Below are 10,906 nucleotides of genomic sequence, written 5' to 3'. Positions count from 1 at the left end.
ATGTCTTATTTGGTAATACCTTTATTGTGCTATCATTTTTTTCTCTAAGATGCTCTTTTAGAAATACTTATAATTAAATTTCAGTTTACTCCTGTTTATCCCTATTCAATGAACTAATATGTAGACTCACTGTTCTTTAGCTTTTAAAGACTTAAAACAGTCCAATATTTTTCTTTTTTTTTTTTTTAAGATTTATTTATGAGAGAGAGAGCGGACAAGTGGGGGGAGAGGGACAGTGGGAGAGGGAGAAGCAGGCTCCCCACTGAACAGGGAGCCTGATGTAGGGCTTGATCCCAGGACCCTGGGATCATGACCTGAGCCAAAGGCAGATGTTTAGCTGACTGAGCCACCCAGGCATCCCCAATATTTTTCTTTTTTTTTTTTAAGATTTTATTTATTCATTTGAGAGAGAGAGAGAAAGCACAATCAGAGAAAGGGGCAGAGGAAAAGAGAGGGGGACAAGAAGAATCCCCACTGAGCAGGGAGCCCGATGCACGACTTGATCCCAGGACCCTGGGATCATGACCTGAGCTGAAGGCAGATGCCTAACCTACTGAGCCACCCAGGTGCCCCCCAATGTTTTTCTTAAAACTGATTAGTCTCTATGCTGGCATATAATCAAGATTAAAAAAAAATTACTACCCAATTGAAAAATTTGAGTTTCTAAAAATCTAATGTTTTTTCACTTAACATGAAAGTTATAGATTTTGTCTGAGGAAATAAAATGTCCCTGAACAGTGACAGAAACCTTATTACCATAGTAGCAGTGAGTACACAGACAAGGAAGAAAAAACAATATACCCACATCAGAATTAGTGAGTGGGTAACATTTCAGTTTATCCCATGTGCTGGTGAAATTCAGCGTGTTTTATTTGTCACATCATTCTGAAAGACAAAGAATTTTCCATATTTTGTAAAAATAATATGAACATTCCCTCCCCCCCCAACACAAAAGGCTTTGACTTTTTAAGTTTAAATATTATATGACTATAAAAGACAGAACATGGCTTAAAACCACCTAATATACAAATTTGTTTTCATTTAAATCTGACTAAAATTGTCTTACAATGGCAGTGATTATTAGCCTTCTCTTCCCCTCAGAGACCACTCCACTTCTTGCTTCAGTTGAAGTAAAAGGCTCTTTGGACATAGAAATTCCAATAGTGACAAGTTAGCAATGAGACTTATTTCCAATTAATAAAACATTGAAACTAGATATAGTACAAATCACATTCAATCTTTGATACATTTTTGAAAATTTACTTATTCCATGGTAAGAAAATACAATGAATCAGATCATGTATATATATACACACATACATATATATACATACATACATACACACACATACATACACACACACACTTGAGTTTCTATCAGCCCTAAGAGAATGCTCCCAAATAAAGAATATAACTTTTTAGAGTCAAAGAGAAAATGTTAGCCAGGGCCCCAGAATGTTATGTCAGTTCACAGACTCATGGTTTCTGCCACATTAAATTATAACCTGAATCTTCATTTATTGGGGTTAACATACTGTTTAAGAGTTTATGAGTACACTAGTTTGGGAAATTGTGATTGTTCAGTAGTGATTCATCTGTGGCTCCCTCTTACTAATAGAATCACTTTAAACAGACAGTGCTGGATTTTCTAAATACCAAGCTATCTAAAATGAAATCTTAGCCCCAAACAAATGGACTTGCTTTTCCCCCTTTGTTTCCAAATAAATGCTCACTAACAGCAGTTGCATGGTACATGTCTTTTTTAAAAATTCAGGTGCGTCAAAATGTGCATAAATACACTTAAAACCCTACAGACCCAGCAACATATAACTATGATAACTATGGACACCTATCAGCTACCCTCAACAAGAACTGAGTATCTCCTACCTTTATGAAGACCTCATTTTATGTTCTTCTTCCTATAATAAGCCAGCACAGTCACAAATAAGACAGGAGTATTTTTTTAGATCTCTGTTTTCAAAATATGGTATTAGTGAAGTTTGTTCAACCAAAGTCCAGTAGCTAGTGGTACAGTCTATTTGTGACCACCTCCTTCCAAGATCCTATTGTTTGCCCAAACTCTCGCCATCTCCCTCCTGGTAGAGTTGGTTCTGTGTTTTGCTAGATTAAACTTCCAGGTCATTTCTGAAAGGAGAAAGGAAAATTCTCTGTACCTCACAGATAGCACAGAAGTTCTTGTGTTATAAATTCTATTTACTGTCCCAGAGAAATGAATATATGCTGCCTGGGGCTTTCTGCAAGGGACTAACTCAGCATTAGAACACCCTGGGGTGCCTGGGTGGCTCAGGCGGTTAAGCGTCTGACTTTGGCTCAGGTCATGATCTCAGGGTCCTGTGATCGAACCCCACATCAGGCTCCATGCTCAGCGGGGAGTCTGCTTATCCCTCTCTCTTTGTCCCTCCTCCTGCTCATGCTGTCTGTCTCAAATAAATAAAATCTCTAAAACAAAATTATAGAAGAGCACCCTAGCTTGGAATTTACATTATCCCTGCTCCCAAGCTTGGGCTCATGTCTTGGAATCATTACAACCTCAAATATATTAAGGATCACCCCTCCTTTAAGCTTTCAGCTTAGTACAAAAGTTATAGAAACGTATTTACTGGGGTGCCTTGGGTGGCTCAGTCAGTTAAGCATCCACCTCTTGATTTCGGCTCAGGTCATGATCTCGGGGTTGTGAGATCGAGCCCCATGTCAGGCTCCTCCTGAGCGTGGAGCCTGCTTAAGATTCTCTCTCTCCCTTTCCCTCTGTTCCTCCCTGCTCCTCTTTCTCTCTCCCTGTCTCTAAAAAAAAAAGAAAGGAAGAAAGAAAGAAAGAAAGAAAGAAAGAAAGAAAGAAAGAAAGAAAGAAAGAGAGAGAGAGAGAAAAGAAAGAAAAATGTATTTACTGCTGTACCCAGGTTACTTGGTTTATAGAAAAGGGAGACTAACCCACATAGTTGTGATTTTCTTCAGTTCCTTTCTCTTACAAAGTAGTTACAATCACACTTATGTTTTATATCTTTAGATCCTACAGGTCTTGAACTATAAAGCATTATGTTTCAAACACAATAATGAGAGAATATTTTTATTAACTATTTATTCTCTATTTGCTCTTCCATAAAACTTTTCTTAATCCAAAGGATTAGAACAGAAATCATATTCCAAAGATAATTTCTGTTAAAACTCTGTTATATATTACTTTTTAAAAAGTTTGTGATGAGTGTGTACTTATGTATTTATACACTTATACCATATAGTGACATTTAAAGTTATTTTTATCTAATTTTTAAAAACAGCATGTAAAAAAAATTGGAAAACAACTTACATTTCTGTAGCACTGAATCTGACTTAACATCTCAGGTGAGGAATTAGAACTCATATTTCTTTCAGCACCAGCTATGTCAGGATGTTCCAGCATCTCTGTTTTGCAATTTTAAATATTCTGTGATAACTGATGACGCCTTTCTCTAAGAGTCAATTCCAATTTAAAGAACACTTTAAGAATGAACCAGAGCTTTGTGAGTTTGGCTATATGCTGCCAGTATAACTGAAAGCTAAAATTTTATGGTTGAAATCATCAATTTTCATTTCAATTTTATTGTCCATCTTCAAGTTATCTGAAAGAATGGTCATAAGTATGATTTCTGAGTCTGAAGTTGCTGCAATTTGAGACCCTATAAATATAGATGTCATTGTGATGATGGATTTAAAGCTATACTGGGTTTGCCTAAACAAGTCTTCCCAGAGCAGCTTTTGTCTGACTCCAAGTGATGGATGATGAAACCCAATTGCTCATGAAACTTCATGGTTCTGTGTGTGTGTGTGTGTGTGTGTGCATGCGCCCACGCATGTATGTGTATTTTGATAGAAGTGAACATTCACCAGCCATTTTCAAATATATTATCCTTTGATTTCCATGAATCTCCTCTAACTCTTCATAACTAGTCTCTTGGGCACATGTATACATTGCAGAGGTTTACCATTACAACTTAACATCTGTATGATGACTTGCCTCTATATTTTTCCCCTTGGTATATCAGAGGAAGTCAAAGAGGAGCAGCATGGTTTTAGAATCAAGGATCAAAAAATCTCAGGTTTGAAGCCATTAGCAGTGGTTTTGGACAAATTGTTTGGTCTGGTCAAGCCTCTGAATCCTGATTATCTCAGATGTAAAATGCAGGTAATGATAATGTTTACAGTAAACAAAATAATGCAATACAGAATACTCAATATATCTAATATGGGTGAGTAAGGAAAGGATGACTAAGTTTCACCTAGAATATATGGTGGTAGTAAATGTCTGGATGAGCTAGATCTCTGCATTTCAACAGACTTCCATTGAATAGTGTATTTTCCATAGTTCCTTGAACATTGTTTTTCTCAGCTTAGTGTCATTTAAATAGTTTTTTGCTTTGTTCAATAGTTTTCTGTTGATAATAATATCTTTCCTCTTATATTACTTAGCCCATTGTTTTATCAATATTATCCTTAGTTCATGCAAATCTGTTATTTGGTAAATGTATTTCTTTTATTCACAACTATGTATCATTTAAATCTAACTTTAGTCTAGAAAAACAAAAATTATTTTGTATATATGATATATAAATACGATTATGGGCTTATCCATTTTCTGATCCAGAATTAAACAATAAATTCAGAGCAACTAGAATACTGGTACTTTGAAGACAGGAGTATACAACTGCATACAGAGCATAAAATGGGAGGGGGGATAGTAAGGCAAGAGAATTACAGGTTAAAAATACTTCCAGAGAAAAGAGTGAGTTTAAGATTATCTAACCTGGAGTGAAAGAGAGAAACAAACTTCCAATTTAACAACAATCTGAACAAACAGAATGTTACGGATTAGCTGTGTCCCCCCAAAATCCCTATATTGAAGTCCTAACCCTGCGTACCTTAGAATGTGATTGTATTTGGAAATACAAGTTTTTATAGAAGTAATTACAGTTCAGTGCAGTTATATAGGTGGGCCCTAATCAAATATGACTGATGTCCTTGGTAGAAGAGGAAGAGACACCAGAAATGTGTGCACACAGAGAAAAGGACATGTGAGGTGAGGATACAGGGAAAAAGCAGCCAAGGCAGACCAAAGAGTGGGCTCTCAGGGTAAAACAAACATGCCAACACCTTGATCTTGGATTCTCAGCCCTTACATCTCTGAGAAAATAATTTTTTTGTTTGTTTGTTTAAGCCCCTCAGTCAGTGGTATTTTGTTAGGGCAGACCTAGGAGACTAAAACACCAAACAAAATCAATCAACCAAACAAAAAAACTAGCATTTATAGAGTGTCTGACTTTTTTTTCTAATTGCTCAAGTTTTCTAGTTGACAGTCAAGAGATGTGTGGATTGATACACATTTTTACCATCAAACTTACTTATACATTGCATTTATGGATATGGAAATGGAGTATCAAAAAAGTTAAGTCGTCTTGCCCATTTCTCTAATCCTGTTTTCCTGCCAACATTACCACACACATGATTGTGCTCTAACACCCCCAGGTTTTCTTTCAATTTACCCAAGTCGCTCCTTCTGCCCCTTTGGGGCTTTTGCATATGATGTTCCCTCTGCCTAGCACATTCTTACTTAATTCTGCTGGTCTACTGATAGCTACTTATTTTTCATATTCCATCTCAAATCTTACTTCCTTGAGAATGTGTTCCCTGACATCTCAGTTTAAATCAGCCCCCAACTCCTTTAAGCATTTTGACGCTTACTATATGTCATCCTCTCTCTTGAGATTTGAATTACAAAAGATGGCACTAATGCTGTTTTGTCAATTTTGTATCCTAGTGTAGACTGTCTTGCCTGACACGTAATAATATTGAAAAATACCTGCATGACAAATTAAGAATAAATGTCTCCTAGGTAATAAGTGACAAAGCTGACAGTCAAAAAGAATTCTTTCTGACTCCAAAGTCCATGCTTTTCCTCTTTCTTCTTAATATACATGTTTTGTATACATATATATTACATTTATATGTTTATATATTAAGCAATTTAGAAAAGGACCAGGGAACAGAAGTAATGTAGCATTTCTAAAATGAAATTCAGGTGAGCAAACAACATATATGGTATCAGATAGCTACAGTGCCTCATTTTCTCTCCCCCTTCCCAAATAAAAGATGTGCAATACAGCAGAATAATCTGGAATCCCCAGTGACATTTCCTAAGGCAAATAGGCTTTATGAGTAATTGTGGAACGGCAACTAGATTAAACTGAAAAGGCCCACCAGTATGTTGAGCTTTGTGGAACTTACTTCTGTAACTAATCTGATGAGGGACTTACTCTCTAAATTCTCATAATGAAATTGTTAGCACTCTTTGAAAGTGTGATGTGCTGACCAACCGCATCAGAGAATGTTAGGTATACACTTGCATTGTAAGGCATATAGTGAAACTCCCAGGGCAGATTTTTAGATTTAGGAATGAAAGGAGGTTCTCTGAGGGTGATTTCATCACCACGTCACTTTATACATTTCCATGTGCTTTTTGATCCTTCCCTTATTTCTCTGAATAAACAGACTTCCTCTATCACTTCCACTTCTGATATCTTCTTGAACGATATTGAAGGCAGTCACAATACAACCAAAGGTTCTCTGAGGGATTGCCCATGGTAGAAATTAAGGTACTACTATATAAACTCTCTTTAAAACTAACAAATTGTATTTCACAATTATTCTGCTGGTTTACTTTATCCTTTTAATACTTTAGAAAAATAAAATTTTAAAGACATTTTAGGAGTATTCAGAAATTATGAATATCACATTTAAAAAATTTTTTTATATAATTTTGCCTAATATAAGGTCTAAATGTGTGCTAAATTGATCTAATTTATGAGGCTTTATTAGTGTTCTTTTTCTAGTAGATATTTCATCTCGAGGAATTATGACTTAAATGGATAATTGCTCATAATGATAAAGATAATAATTAGATATATTGTTCCTGATTAAATTTAATCAGTGATCATAGTAGCTAATAATCTAATGTCAATTAAGTTAGTATTGAGTATTGTTTTACAGATCCTGAAATATACTTTAGTTAGACCCATTATAATTAATATAGGTTATTAACCTATCACTAATCACTGATATTTAATCTCAATCACAAACACAAAAATATATTTAAAAATCCGTTTATCCAGGGGCACCTGGGTGGCTCAGTTGGTTAAACATCTTCCTTTGGCTCAGGTCATGATCCCATGGTCCTGGGATCAAGCCCTGCATCAGGCTCCCTGCTCAGTGGGGAGTCTGCTTTTCCCTCTCCCTCTGCCCCTGCTTTGGTTCTCTCTCTCACTCACTCTCTCTCTCAAATAAATAAATAAAATATTTAAAAATATATATATTAAAAAATCCATTTATCCAGTGCAAAGATCTGAAATTTTAGGAGGGAACAGTCTTTCAGAAGAATCATGGCTCAGGTCATGATCTCAGGGTCATGAGATCAAGCCCCGCTTGGGGCTCCATGTGCTCAGGGTGGAGTCTGCTTGAGATTCTCTCTCTCTCCCCCTCCGTCCCTCCCCCTGCTCGCATTCTTATCTCTCTCTAAAATAAATAATAAAATATTTTTAAAAAATTTTTGTCAAGATTCCAGAAATACGAACCCTGAAAGAAAAATCAACTAGCATAATACTTAGCTTAGAACTAACCAGAAAACAACTCAATTGCATGATATTGTCAGTACTAAATTCAGAGCTTTTAGCTACTCTTTGCTCAGCTGCCCGTAATTGTTAGAAAATCTGACTATGGCTCAATGAATGCCAACAGTTACTTTGCCAGTAGAAAGCCCCATGGGCAGAGGGATAATTCTATCCTAACATGGAGACAAGGGCCAGTATGTGGTCACAGCGGAAGTGGCATCTAAGCATCTGGCAGCTTGTAGGCTTTGTGACCATGAAAAGGCTCCTGCCTTAGAATCACACTTGTTAAGGGAATAGTTGATGTATTTCTAGGAACACAATTGATGCTATAAACTAAATGCAAAATTGATTTTTCTAAGGTCAATAGGCCAATCCCTTAGTTTTATTAAAAAATCAAAGATGGACAAATCATAACTCTGCCAATTGAGAGGTTATTTTTTCACTGGAGAGACAAAGCAGTCACATAACAAGAGAAAACACTGCATAATTGAATGCAAAAATGCATGGCACACTGTTGGTGGTATTAGATGGTGAAGAGATCATTAAGACTGCAAATATTAGTAACATTTTAGTTAATAAGTGAAGCTTAAGTAAGCTCTTAATTATGAGCAGCATTTAAATGGATAGAAGAGAAACCTTGGCAGGTGGAACAATGAGGAGACTTATCTAAATATAGCAGAAAATTCCTGTTGTGGAGTTGTCAGTGATACAGATAATTAAATAAGAGCCTGAATTGGAGGGGTGGGTGCTTGAATTCCAAATGAAGACTTTTAGACTTAGTTTTTTTGGCAATGATTTACCATCCAAAATTTTAAATTGAGTTTAACTTAATTTTTTTCAAAGATATGATGAGTGGAAGCTGGGAGTAATTCCATGTCCCCTGTGAAAACTACCTGAATAAATATTATAGGAATCACATCCACCTTCATAACAGAAATACCCCCTATTTATTTAATTCCCTTTTAAAAAACCAATTTTTAGATGAAATTAATAAATTTCTTATAAGCTAAGTGCATATAAAATATCTCTAGACATCAGGGGTAATTTGATCTGATAATTGTGTATTGACATCAAATATATAAATTGATGTCTATCTTTTATTTCTATTTGTGTGAATAGACAGCTTAGCGGTTTAAATCATTCCGGAAACTAGTTATTTTGATTCTATAGTAATTTCTTTATATGTTTATGGCTGACTCTTTTTGGACTAATAAAAATTTCAATGTCTAGTTTCCCAAAAACCCTTAAAAGAAGGACCCTTTTTGGACTATATGTTTATGGCTGATTAAATAAATTAATGATGTTTTCAATGTGAATATGATAAGCAGTTTATAAGGAGAATACACACATGTTCAGGTTCTATGGTAAGGTTTAATCACTGCTGATTAAAAATGCTAGATTAAATATAAGATAAAAACCAGTAATTTCTAAACCATGACTTTTATAATGCTTGAGAATAATCAAAGAGTTAATGTCCAACATAATGAAATTTTACTATTTGCTGCCTTTTTGATTGTTTATTTGTGAGACTGGCCCTCTAGTCTTTGCTAAGACATGTGGAAGCTTAGAAATTGTTGCTCTATGGTGATAGGCATGCAAATAATAAGACAGTAGGTCACCCACATCTCTGTTATGTTCAGCATAGTTATTTGACCTTTCTTGGCATCTACCCTGAATACCTAAACATAATGAATAGAATTTATGGCACACTAAAATTTTCTTTCAGGTTCTAATTAGTGGCGAGTTGTTAATGATTACTATTATGTGAATATAAATGACAGATATGAGCAATCACTGCAAGTTTGGGAGAAGAACAATTAAAGGTAGTTCAAACACCAGGAGTCTTGAAAAGAGTTCTATATATATTTATGATTATGTAAAAAAATAATTCTACTCATTTGACCTTTAAAGCACCCTGTGTGCTGATTTTAGAGAAAGCATTAAAAAGCCTTGATGGAAAAATTTTACACTGCATGGTGTGCTAGGCAAACTGTATCATCAGCAAATGCTAAGCAATAATGTTGTAAGACTGTTTTCTTATGTTCAGTCAATTCCTGTTAGATTCAGTCGGACACAATCAGAATAGCATTGCCTCCACTCTAATGAGCCTAAGGGGAAAGATATGACTGCTGTTAAACAGTGTGTCTCTTGGGAGGGAAGGGGGAAAGATGTTGGAGGAGTAGGGGACCCTATTTCAACTGGTCCCCGGAATTGAGCTGGATATCTACCAGACCACTCTGAGCACCCACGAAACCAGCCTGAGATGTAAGAAGATCTGGATCTCTACAAACAGAATATCGCAGGTGGTTGGTTTTGAAGTACGAAGTGGAGAGCCATGATCCTGTGGGCAGATGTCAAAGGATAACGGTGGCGGGAGGGTGCCTGGACGTGGGGATCCTACACCGCCGGTGAGTGACAGCCTTGTGTGCTGCGGATGGGGCACAGACTCGCAGACCGGTAGCATCGGGAAAGAACTTTAGGGCAGCCCCCGGGATGGAAAACCAGACTGGCAGGGTCGCGCTCACGCGAACCGCAGCCCCCCAGACAGAAACCGGAGCGACGGTCGTGCGCACGCAAACTGCAGCCTCTGAGACGGAAACCGGTGCGCCGGAGTCCTGCCGGTGAACTGCAGCCCCCCGAGGTGGAAACCCCAAGCAATGGAGTCGCAGGCGCGAACTGGGAGCGGCTGGCGGTTTTAGAAGCACAAAGGGCAGAGACGTGCCCCGACCTGGAGGCAGGACTGGGAGCGCTGCGGAGGGATGCAAAACCCAGGATGCTGCAGTTTATAGCAGCACAGACAGAAACGGAGACACTGTGGTCTGGAGAGCTCACTGAAGAACAGACTGCGGTCTCTCTGCTCTGACGCAGAGGGTTGGAAACGGTCTCTTCTGCTCTGACTCACGGAAGAGATGCAGAAAGCCGCCAGGGAAAGGCCCCAGAGAACAAAAGCCCCAAAGACTGATTCCCACTGAGCCCATCCCCCACCACAGGGGCGCAGGGCAACTCCGCCCAAACAGGGTTGCCTGAGTAACAGCGCGGCAGGCCCCTCCCCCAGAAGACAGGCTGGGAAAACAAGAGGCCAGCAACCCTCAGGTCCCAAGAACACAGGTGCATCTTGCTTGGGTTCTGGTCAATAATTTCGACTCTATACATTCCTTCAAACACCCATCAACAGAATGACTAGGAGGAGGAGCCCCCAAAACAGAAAAGACTCAGAGATGATGACTTATGCTGCAGATTTACAAATGGAT

This window comes from Leptonychotes weddellii, chromosome 8 (assembly GCF_054177405.1).
Source record: "Leptonychotes weddellii isolate Sample4059 chromosome 8, ASM5417740v2, whole genome shotgun sequence".
Classification (NCBI taxonomy): domain Eukaryota; kingdom Metazoa; phylum Chordata; class Mammalia; order Carnivora; family Phocidae; genus Leptonychotes; species Leptonychotes weddellii.
The sequence above is the reverse complement of the archived record's forward strand: the minus strand, read 5'-3'. Positions refer to the sequence as shown.